This window comes from Budorcas taxicolor, chromosome 11, assembly GCF_023091745.1.
Source record: "Budorcas taxicolor isolate Tak-1 chromosome 11, Takin1.1, whole genome shotgun sequence".
Lineage (NCBI taxonomy): Eukaryota > Metazoa > Chordata > Mammalia > Artiodactyla > Bovidae > Budorcas > Budorcas taxicolor.
The window spans coordinates 127,831,439-127,843,469 of record NC_068920.1 but is presented as its reverse complement, the minus strand read 5'-3'; the positions used below and the strand labels follow the sequence as shown (position 1 = coordinate 127,843,469).

The 12,031-nt window shown below is 42.6% G+C and overlaps 1 long non-coding RNA gene across 6 annotated transcripts in view; it reads left to right on the top strand.

Moving 5' to 3' along the window:
• The window catches only part of LOC128055972 (uncharacterized), a 60,178-nt gene that overhangs the window by 36,823 nt on the left and 11,324 nt on the right, over positions 1 to 12,031 (top strand). The window contains exons 1-2 of one of the 6 annotated variants that reach the window (XR_008200132.1): positions 8,930 to 9,025; positions 9,708 to 9,855. This is a non-coding gene — a long non-coding RNA (uncharacterized LOC128055972). The other 5 variants (XR_008200130.1, XR_008200133.1, XR_008200134.1 and 2 more) reach the window with 5 other exon arrangements.

The window sequence follows — 12,031 nt, the reverse complement described above, 5'->3', positions numbered from 1 at the left end:
GGAGAAATATCAATCACCTCAGATATGCAGATGACACCACCCTTATGGCAGAAAGTGAAGAGGAACTAAAAAGCCTCTTGATGAAAGTGAAAGAGGAGAATGAAAAAGTTGGCTTAAAGCTCAACATTCAGAATACGAAGATCATGGCATCTGGTCCCATCACTTCATGGGAAATAGATGGGGAAACAGTAGAAACAGTGTCAGACTTTATTTTGGGGGGCTCCAAAATCACTGCAGATGGTGACTACAGCCATGAAATTAAAAGACGCTTACTCCTTGGAAGGAAAGTTATGACCAACCTAGATAGTATATTCAAAAGCAGAGACATTACTTTGCCGACTAAGGTCCGTCTAGTCAAGGCTATGGTTTTTCCAGTGGTCATGTATGGATGTGAGAGTTGGACTGTGAAGAAAGCTGAGTGCCGAAGAATTGACGCTTTTGAACTGTGGTGTTGGAGAAGACTCTTGAGAGTCCTTTGGAGATCCAACCAGTCCATTCTGAAGGAAATCAAGCCTGGGATTTCTTTGGAAGGAATGATGCTAAAGCTGAAGCTCCAGTACTTTGGACACCTCATGCGAACAGTTGACTCATTGGAAAAGACTCAGATGCTGGGAGGGATTGGAGGCAGGAGGAGAAGGGGACGACCCAGGATGAGATGTCTGGATGGCATCCCGGATTCGATGGTCGTCAGTCTGAATGAACTCCGGGAGTTGGTGATGGACAGGGAGGCCTGGTGTGCTGCGATTCATGGGGTGGCAAAGAGTCGGACACGACTGAGCGACTGAACTGAACTGAACTGAACTGAGACTGACTTAACTAAAGAACCTTTTTTTTTTCTTTGACTGAAGGAATGTTTGTTAAAATTTGACAGAATATAGTGTTTGGTGGGGCACAGTTTCTGAAAGTGCAAGGCTTTATCCCAAACCAGTGGACGTCAAATGAAGGAATTCTAGGTGAAGGTAATGTGACAGTCAGTGAGAAAAATTCTCTTGGGTAGGGAAATCTCTCCTGGAGCTCCTTTCTCAACAGATGTCCTCTGAGCACCTGCCACTCATCCGTCTCTCTGCTGGAATCACATCATGTGTTTGATTGCTTTCTGTGTGTCTGCATAAGGGCAGCTCTGAACTGGAGTGGAGCCCCAGGTGGAGAAGAAGGAAGGGATGCTACATTATTTTTCACACTTCTACATCCTCTTCTCCTTTCCTCCATTTGAAATGGGTGATGCCATCATGGCCACAGAAACCATTGGCTTCTAGATCCAAGGAAAGAGGGCTTCTCTGAGGCTTTTTCCCTGGCTTTGACCTCTTGCGGGATTTCTGTAGCACTTTTGAGCACCCCATCTCTCCCACTCTGGGAATAGTTCATCTCTGCACTAGTCTCCAGTCTCACTGCTAGTTCAGGATTTTACTTTACATATGGGCATCAGTGCTAAGTGGGACGGAGCTCATTCTTATGGAATGGATATGACATTATAAATTTTCTACTTTGCCTATGAAATCTTTCTTCTTTTATAGCTCATGGTCAGTCCAGACTGTAATAATTGTCTTCACCCCTTTGGTGAAGATAAACCCATGTTCTGGGCAGGGCAGTCTTGCAGGTGAAGACTCATTTAAATCTACCAGGGTGGGTGACTGAGTGTGAAGGACATAGCTGGAAAAGGAAGCCAGTTACTCCCTCTGAATATTACTCTCAGCCAGGATAGGAAAAGACCACTTGAAGCAGGTAGAAGTCACTAAGACTCTTGATTCAGGCCTTTTGAGATCCTGGTATATATGTCTTTACTGTCATCAGTGAGATCTTTGGTTGGCTGGCCTTATTAACTCAGTTGGCTGAGCTAATCATAAACTAGATGGAAAGGCTCAGTGTTGAACCTTCCCTTAGGTTTGGTGTTCTCTGAACAGCAACAGATAGCATCTTCCACCCACAAAGCCCCACCTTAGAGGACTTGAAGGCTTTTTGTGACTTGTCCATTTCTGTCGCATCCTGTGAAAGACCATGGTTTTAACTGTGAAGATCAGGGAGTGAGTTTACTTGCAGGAAGGGGGAAAGGGCTTGTAATAGACATTTAGAGATCTTAAGTAGAGTCAGTCAGTTATTTGGTCAGTCTGTTCAGTTCAGTTGCTCAGTCGTGTCCAACTGTTTGTGACCCCGTGAATTGCAGCACTCCAGGCCTCCCTGTCCATCACCAACTCCTGGAGTTCACTCAAACTCATGTCCATCGAGTTGGTGATGCCAACCACCCATCTCATCCTCTGTTGTCCCCTTCTCCTCCTGCCCCCAATCCCTCCCAGCATCAGAGTCTTTTCCAATGAGTCAACTCTTCACATCAGGTGGCTAAAGTATTAGAGTTTCAGCTTTAGCATCATTCCTTCCGAAGAACACCCAGGACTGATCTCCTTTAGAATGGACTGGTTGGATCTCCTTGCAGTCCAAAGGACTCTCGAGTCTTCTCCAACACCACAGTTCAAAAGCATCAATTCTTCGGTGCTCAGCTTTCTTCGCAGTTCAACTCTCACATCCATACATGACCTCTGGAAAAACCATAGCCTTGACTAGAGAGACATTTGTTGGCAAAGTAATGTCTCTGCTTTTTAATATGCTCTCTAGGTTTGGTCATAACTTTCCTTCCAAGGAGTAAGCGGTCAGTCTGTAGGTATTTATAATTATTAGTTGGTCTATAATTGCAGAAGGCTTACTTTCCCCAACTAGTCTTTCCTGTGATGAAGACATTTCCTAAGATTCTTTCCTTAGTCCCTTTCTCTGCTGCCTTCACAAACTATCCCTGGTTGATGTCATCTCTGCTTATCAAAAACTTGCAGATCTCTATCTCCAACATAAGTCTCTCTTCTTAGTTCCTGACTCATGATGACCAAACACTATTGATACCATAACCTGGATGAGTCTTAGCCTTTTTAAACTCTACATGTCCCAAGTCAAATTACATTGTTCATCAAAGCATCCTCTTTTCTCTATTCCCTCATTTCTTCTTATCCCTATTCCTCTTCCTTTGTTCCTTGATTTGGGAGCATCGCCATCCAGGGTGATTAGTAAACTTGCTTCTGAATCACTGTTTTGCTCTGTTCCCCCACCAGGAATTTAATAGGCTCTGAGTATAATGTAAGATGTTTAGGATGTGTCTAGATGGTTTATTTTTTCTTTTCCTTTTCTTAAATTTCTTGTCTGCAAGGCATGTATAGTTGAATTCCATAGAGAAGTTAACAGAAAAGATAATTAAAGGTTAATGTGAGGTTTAGATTTTAAGTAAAATGGAAGTTCTGGAAAGGAAGCGTCTGAGGGCTATAACACTTTGAGAGGAAGCTTTGTGAAAGAGGTGAGAGTTGACTAAGGACACCTGAGGTGGGATAGGGACCGGAAGACCTCTTTGGAAGCATGTGCAATGGTGAAAGGATGGGGCAAATAATTCGCAGCTTGTTTCTTGTGCAGGTTGAGTATGAAGGTCCCCCATGAACTGCTTCTGCTCAGCACTAATGTACCTTGTGCACTTTGATTCTGTTCAGAAGGTTCTGAGGACTTGAGTATCCTAGTGTAATCTGTTAGTTAGGTTGGAACTGTCTCTTCCTTTAAAATTTTGGCTCAAAGCATCATTGTGCAACTTGTGGGAACTCTTGATTCCTTTACCCATAATTCACCATGTTCCTGGGAACTCGTACGTTTATGGTCACTCTGATTTTGAGTTCTTGCTTCCGTTAAATTTGTTCAGATTGAAGATGGTCTTTGTGTCTCAAGTTGCTGTTCCTATTTCCATCCACATTGACTCAGATGGTAGAACTCAGATATCTCCCAGCTCAAAGCCTTTGTTTGTGTGTGTAGCAGACTGTTAAAGTTTGGCGTAGTGGAGAGTATTTTACGTTGCAGCAAAGTAAGCAACTTGAATTCTAACACTGGCTCTCCCTGTCCCTTAAAGTACTTTGCCCACCTTTGCATTAGAGATCCATCACTGTTACTGTATGTGGCCTTGGTGTCTCTTACAATCTTCTCTCTCTTTCCTTTGCAGACCATCCTTACTCTGTTACTACTAAGCACTGCAGATATTTCTTACTCCTATTATGCAAAGCAATTGAACTCTTAACTCTCCCTCCCAAGTTCACCTTGAATAGCCAAGATCCACTGAAGGACTCCACTGAATAAAAAGCTCATCTGCTTAGCCACACAATGGATTTGTAGAACCTCTTATGTGTACATTATCTTCTCTCATTTGGAAGTATTTCTTGTTTTAAATAGCATTTACTTCTTCTTAACCCAGAAATGGTTTTGCTTTGAAGGATCTGTGCAGAGGAGGTATAAGAGAAAAGGGCAACAATGTGAATATAAGCAGGAACCTACATAAAACCTATTGTGGGCAATGAAAGAACTCAGATCTAACTGAAAAGAAGAATTCTTGTTAGGGAGTAGTGCTCAGCATAGATTAGGAAGTCCAGAGATGGACCTACATTCAGTGGGAAAGGATAGTGTTTAGGACAAATATCTAACCATTTAAAAGAAAATCTCTGCCACCTTCTAGTAAAATAAATTCCATATAAATACTTTTATTTATTTTTATTTCTTCTTACTGGGTTGGCCAAAAAGTTTGTTCATAAAATCTTATGGAAATACCCAAAAGAACTTTTTGGCCAACCTGATACTTATTTTTATTTTATTTTTAAAAGTAATTTTTACTGGAGTATAGTTGATTTGCAGTGTTGTGTTAGTTTAAATATTTTTACATAAAGTGATAAGTGTACTTGAAAATCGTTTTTTTAGTGTGGTGCCAAAGGCAGAAACCATAAAGGAAAAAATGTGGTGGATTAGTTTTTTAAAAATCACAACAAACACCATAAGCAAAATAAAAAGTAGATGTCAACTGGTTAAAAAGAGTTTTCAGCATATCTCTAATGTGTGCAAAATTCTTAATTTGTAAACTCTTACAAATTAATAGAAAAAAACAAGAAAATGAGAAAAGCATAGAAAAATAAGTACAAGTGATTAATAAAGAATATAGAAAACGGCTGTTTCATTTATAATCCAGAAAACACAAACAGAAATGAGATACCATTTTTCAATATCAGTCTATATTTAGACTGATAAGTTTAAAAAGAAGAAAATATTTATTGCTGGTGAGGGCTGGAGTAAAAGAACTTTTATCTTGCTGGGAATGAATATTAATACATTTTCTCTGAAGTTCAGTTTGGTGATATGTATCAGATTTAAGGTACACATGGTCTTAAACCAGCAATTCAACTCTAGGTATTCATCCCGATGGTAAATGTGTAGAGATACATATTTGAGGATGTTTACTATTACAGAGTCTACAAAGCAGTCAAAATAGCCATTGGTAAGGGACTGGTCAAATAAATTGTGGTATGTCCATACAATGATACATGAAGTAAATCTTTCATTATTGACACAGAAAGATGGCTATAACAGATGCATGGAAAATATGTAGCATATGAACCTATTTCAGTTGAGATATAGTCATAACTATCTTCAGTTCAGTTCAGTCGCTCCATCGTGTCCAACTCTTTGCGACCCCGTGAATCGCAGCACACCAGGCCTCCCTGTCCATCACCAGCTCCCGGAGTTTACTCAAACTCATGTCCATCGAGTCGGTGATGCCATCCAGCCATCTCATCCTCTGTCATTCCCTTCTCCTCCTGCCCCCAATCCCTCCCAGCATCAGAGTCTTTTCCAGTGAGTCAACTCTTCGCATGAGGTGGCCAAAGTACTGGAGTTGCAGCTTCAGCATCATTCCCTCCAAAGAACAACCAGGGCTGATCTCCTTTAGAATGAACTGGTTGGATCTCCTTGCAGTCCAAGGGACTCTCAAGAGTCTTCTCCAACTATGTAGATATATTTTAAAAATCATGCAGTGCATTAACAAATTATCTTTTCTGATTCAGAAAAAAATAGCCACTTTAAAAAAACTAGGAAATAACGAGTTGAAAGAGTAGCATTGAAATATATACATTACTGTATGTAAAATAGATAACTAGTGGTAAATTGCAGTGTAACACAGGGAATTCAACCTAGCTCTGTGGCAGCCTCGAGGATGGGGTGGGAGGGTGGGGGGCAGTTCAAAGAGGGAACATAAGTATACTTACGGCTGATTCATGTTGTTTTATGGCAGAGACCAGTACAACATTGTAAACCAATTATCCTCCAATTAAAAATAAAATTTAAAAATAGAATAATTCTAACAATATCTGAAATTAAATAGTAAATACATTCTGACTTGTGATGGGTGGGCTGAAACCAGGCTTTTTTTTTTTTTTTAACCTTGTTGAGCTAGATAATGAATAGTGGTGATAAAAGCAGAAAGTTTTATAGTGTGAATGTATGAAATGAATGAAGTGAAAAATGAGGTTAGAGAAACAAGTTAGGAAGCTATAGTGGCAGTGTAGGCCTGAAATATGAACTAATAAGGCATCAACTGGGGTAAGCAGTAGGATTATAAGGAAAAGAACTAATCTGAAGGGCACTTCATAGAAGAAACCACTGATCTGATCATCTCTCAGGCAGGAAGAGGATAAAGAAGAAAAATCAAGTCACTGATAATGCCAAGGTGTCTGTTTACCCTGTGAGGTTGGACAGCTACTTGTCGTGACAGATATAGTGGTAACTGGAAAGGAGAAGCACTCTCTAGAAGAGGAGACAAACTTGTTTCTTGGGGTTGAACTTGAAGGGCTAGAGGTACATCTGAAAGGAAATGTTCTTTAGGCTGGGGATTCCCATTTAAAGAAAAAATTACATGTGAAAAGAGAGGTAATAGGTGAACATGGGGGCTCTAAATCTGACACCCTTGAAATTCTTGGGGATGGGATGGGTCGTACTTGGTTCTCCCTTTCCTATCAGCAGTCTTGACAGACTGCAGAGAGGAATGTGGCATTGGTCTCATTTGGAACCTGAGAACAGAGCTTGAGAGGTAGGATTGGGCAGTAATCATCGTTATTTTAAAATCTCTCTGCCATTTACAAAGGCCATTATGTGCAGCAGTTTATTTAACACAATCCTGTATACTATGTGTTATTTTTTTTTACACCTTTATAGAACTGAAGTTCAGTTAGTAAAATTAGGACTCAAACTAAGGTATGCATGCGTGCTCAGTCACTTGAGTTGTGTCTGACTCTTTGTGACCTTATGGCTCCTCCTTTCCGTCAGGCTCCACTGGCCATGGGGATTCTCCAGGCAAGGATACTGGGTTGGGTTGCCATACCCTCCTCAGAAGATCTTCCTGACCCAGGGGTTGAACCCATGTCTCTTATTTCTCTTGCATTGGCAGGCAGGTTCTTTATCACTGGCACCACCTGTAAAGCCCAAACTAAGGTATGCGAAGTGAAAGTCGCTCAGACGTGTCCAACTCTTTGTGACCCCTTGGACTATACGATCCATGAAATTCTCTAGGCCGGAGTCCTGGATTGGGTAGCGTTTCCCTTCTCCAGGGGATCTTGCCAACCCAGGGATCGAACCCAGCTCTCCCGCATTGTAGGTGGATTCTTTACCTGCTGAGCCACAAGGGAAGCCAAAGGATACTGGAGTGGGTAGCCTATCCTTCCTTTCTCCAGCAGATCTTCCTGGCCCAGGAATAGAACCAGGGTCTCCTGCATTGCAGGTGGATTCTTTACCAACTGAGCTATCACTGAAGCCCAAAGATCTAGTATGTGTGTGCTCACTCATATCTGACTCTTTGCAACCTTTGGATGCAGCCTGCCAGGCTCCTCTGAACTATGGGATTTTTCAGGCAAGAATGCTGGAGTGGGTTGCCATTTCCTCCTGCAGGGGATCTTCCTGACTCAGGGGTCAAACCTGCATCTCCTGTGTCTCCCGCATTGCAGGCAGATTCTTTACCCGCTGAGCCATAGGATACAGGCCTCAAATTCTGTTTCTCATGTCTTCATTCTCTGTCACTTAGAGACGAATTTTCCAAAGAGGGAAAAACTAGAGCAAAAGCTGTAGCCTGGGTATAGTGGTACCTACAATTAAGAGGTAGGAGGAAGATGAGAGCTGGGCAAGACACCATGGTATTCACAGTCACTGCCCTGTCCCCTGTCCCTTGTAGGCCCTGACATTCCTCTAACCAGAGACTGTTGGATGTTCCATTGAATTCAAGGGGGAGAAGTCCTAATCTATGCATAAATAGCTTGAAGTATTTTAAGTAAGGTTGGACAGTTTTGTTACAGCAGAGTTTGTGTGGTAACTTGGTAGTTCATGAGATTCTGGCTTCATTCATTTGAGAGCATTGCAATAAAAGCGTATTTACTTAGACCCATGAAGGAAGGGCTTAACTAGTTACATGAAAAAAGAGTTTCTTTGTGTGTATGTGACGTCATTAGGTTTGTTTACTTTTGGAATGACATGGTAACTTACTTATGTATGCACTAGCTGGTAGAGAGCCAAAGACGACCGGCTTCGATGAGTAGAAAAGCCTTCAATGAGTAGAAAATCAGACGTCTCTTAAGTCACTTCAGATTCCCAACTGACAATCATATTTATGGGATGAAATTGTTTAACTGGTCCTGATAGCATAGACACAAAAAGCAGTTGTCTCCTGTCAGAAGTTCTGGGTCACAGGGTCCGCTTTAGAGGTGTCTTAGGCAGCTGACAGACTGCTGTCTGCTAAGGGTCCTGTAGGGCACCCTTGCAGCTGAGTGCTTGGAGCATAGTGGGCAGTCATAGTGCTTGGAGACAGTGCGTGATTGAGTGGGTGAGTGAGTGAGAGAGCGATCGTGTGAAGGACTGAAGGGATCTCTCGCCCAAGGCATGCTGAGTTGTGTAGAGCATTCTTCCCACAGCCTCCCATTATAACTTGGCTAGGTGGTTTGGGGACAAGTCTTAAGACTCAAGGTGTTGTAGCAGGGAGGGAGGAAATGGCACCATGGGAAGTTTCTGCTTTGAGCTGGTGACTCCACAGAGAGGGGACATTCCCAAAGTCAGTATGCTCGTGTGACTTGAGTCACAGTCACATGATCTCTCCTCCTAAAGAGAACAGGCTGCTGAGACGGTCTGTGGGGCAAGTGAGAGGCCCATGGAGGTAGGAGAGTTCCTGTTGGCAACCTGGATCTTTCTCAAAGAAGGCAGCTACTTTATAAGTCATCTGTAGGAGGCTCTCCACCACCCTTCCTCCTCATTGCTTGGATTCTAAATCAGGAGCCTTTCAGGCTCATCCCCGGCTTTTGCTTACCCAGCCTGGCCCTGCCCTCTGGCTGTGTGCCCCTGGTGATTATTAGCCTGGCTGGAAATTATGCCCTCTACAAGGTTAAAGCAAATTGGGAGGTTCTGGCTCTGGCTCCAGGGGGACCAGGGTCTGTCACCTGGCTCTGCCCTGTGTTTCGTGGCATGCTTTCCTGGCCACCTTTTCACCTTTACACAGTCCTCCAAGCCCATATTTCTGCCTGGGTGAGGATTAAAGCCTGGCTTTTTCAGAGGGACTGTGGGTGCAGGAATGTCAGTACTTTAGAAGTATCTGATGCCAGTCCCTGTGTTGTGCTTTAGGAGAATTACCAATTTCATACAGATGATCTCATGTTGAGGGTGGTTGGGAGACAAGGACATGGAGATTTTTCATATTCACAAAAGGATTTACCGCTTTTTTTTTTTTAGCATTAAACCTGCTTTTCAGAATCAGATTTAATTTCCATACTTTAAATAATGTGCAGTTATTTGCATCAGAAAAAACTTTGGAGATTTTTTTTAGACAAATTTCCTTGTTTCAGAAATGAACAAAACTACGGGAGGTCTAGGAATGGTGAAGTGGCACCTGTGCTTCGAATGCTCAGATTATGTGAAAGGAATTGAAGCAGACACTGTGCGAGGGGAAGTCTCAGTCCCTCCTTAAGGAGCCTTTCTTGGACCATGTTTCAGGTAAGAGAGGGAAAAATGCGTTGCTTCCCCTGGAATGCTCTGCTCACCCTCCTGGTTACCTCAGATTGGGTAATTCCTGCTCCCATTGACTTTTACCTTAGTCTTTTCAGTCTGAACACCAAATGACATGGTAACGTCTTAGTATTTGGTATTCTTAAGCCGGCTTTAAATAAGTGAAAACTTTTATTACAGGTTGTGAATGACTGAATGCAACTTTACTAAGTTAGCAAAATGTCATGGAGGATCTTCAAGGATCCTGAGTTAATTGATTGAGTAGATTGATTTATTGTTAAAATTATCCAGTCTGTAATAGGTACTTGTAAAGTCTGTGCATTTGTTTATCAATTACTTATTAACTGTAGAGTTATGTAATAATTTGATATAAAGTGATAAGGTATGACAGGTGTAAGACTAATGTTGTGGGAACTCAGAGAGGAAAGATTATTTTTAGCTTTTGGATCTAAAGAATCAGGGAAGTTTTGTGAAAACCGGTTTGTCTAACACTAAATAAACTTGCTTGCACCCTAGTCAGAGGTGGTGTTGATTACAAAGGGAAATCTATTCTCCTCATTCATATATTAAAATTCGGAATTTATAGCAACACAGTGTATTTATTTTCATGGTTTCTTTGCTAATCTCTAAAGCAGTTTTCCAAAGAACAGACGTTTGGTAAATAAGAGGAGTCCACTCTTTTATTAGATAGTCTCTCTGCAGCTGGCAGCTGGGGGCAAGGGTGGACCCTGTCAGGGAGGCTGCTCTTTTGAAAGGCTTGTTTGAAGAGAGGAGTGTTAGTGAAGAGGGGACACAGGATCTAGGGAGGTCTATTTATTTTTTGAGACCCAAGCATGATTTTGCGCTGTGGGGAAAAAGTAGAGAAGGAGAAGTTGAAGACAGAAAAGAGAATAACAATTGTTGAGCAAGTCTCCTGGGGAGGAGGGTCTGCTGTATCCAAAGCACCGGTAGAGAGATTAAACTTGAACAAAAGACAAGGCCGTCGCTGATTTTAACTGTATCACCACCACACCACCGTCTATTGCTCTCCTACCTTTCGCTAGCACTCTGTTGAGCACTGTCAAGTCTCATGTGATCAGGGCGAGGGGCATGGTGTCGGGGTGAGGGTTGTGATGGGCAGAAGGGTTTGATAAGATTTTGGAGAGACGTTTTCCTTCTGTTGGGCTATGTGTTCTCTGGGCAGCAGAAATTGAGGTCATCTGCCAGGATGGGAGAGTGGGGATAGTGGCATGCCTTTTAAAAGCTGTTGTGCTCATGGAGTGATCTGGAGACACATGGGAGGATAACTGAACAGTGCTGAAGACCCAACTAATATTGGAAGCAGCAGCTTCCTGGAGGGAGCAGCCCTCATGACTAATGATTGCTTTAGCAGTGCCCACTCAACAGCTTGGGGGTTAAAGCAGAGTATATTCATACTCAGATAGGAGCTGTGTTCTGTGGGCAAATGGAAGACTTGGAGTAGGAGGAATCTGGGATATTAGTAGCAGAGTGGTCATCTAGTTGGCTAGAGAAAGAAGTGAATTGAGGAGAGGACTGATAGGCAGCAAAGTGATGAGGGAGGTGGTATCGAGAGGCTGGAAGCCTCAGTGAAGTTGAAGAAGCAGCTGTAGATGAGATGAGGAGAGGCCCTGTATATAGGAGGGTATAGGAGATCGTGAGCAGGCAGCAGGTCTGACTTGAAGTGGAAAGGCAGACTGATCAAGGAGGCAAAGTCCCTGATGAGCGAGAGGTTAGTTAGTAACTTAACAGCAATGAGGAGGAGGCGCATAGTTGTTTGGTATAGACCTCGGCCAAGGGAGGGTTTTTTTTTTTGTTTTGTTTTTTTAAGGTTATAGGAATAAAACAACACGGAGATAGACCATCTGTTTCTCCTTTGGATACCACTGGGTACTGAAGGATGATTTTTATGGCAGAATCTTCATTGTCCAGAAACCAAGTTCCTTAAGGAGTGTCAGGTTTCAACTAGGGAAAAGATGTCCAGAAGCATCTTTTAGTCCTGCCTTCTGCACAGCTGGCTGAATACCATAGAGTTTTAGCACTGGGGAGGCAGGTTGCTGCTGCTGCTAAGTCGCTTCAGTTTTGTCCAACTCTGTGCGACCCCATAGACGGCAGCCCGCCAGGCTCCCCTGTCCCTGGGATTCTCCAGGCAAGAACACTGGAGTGG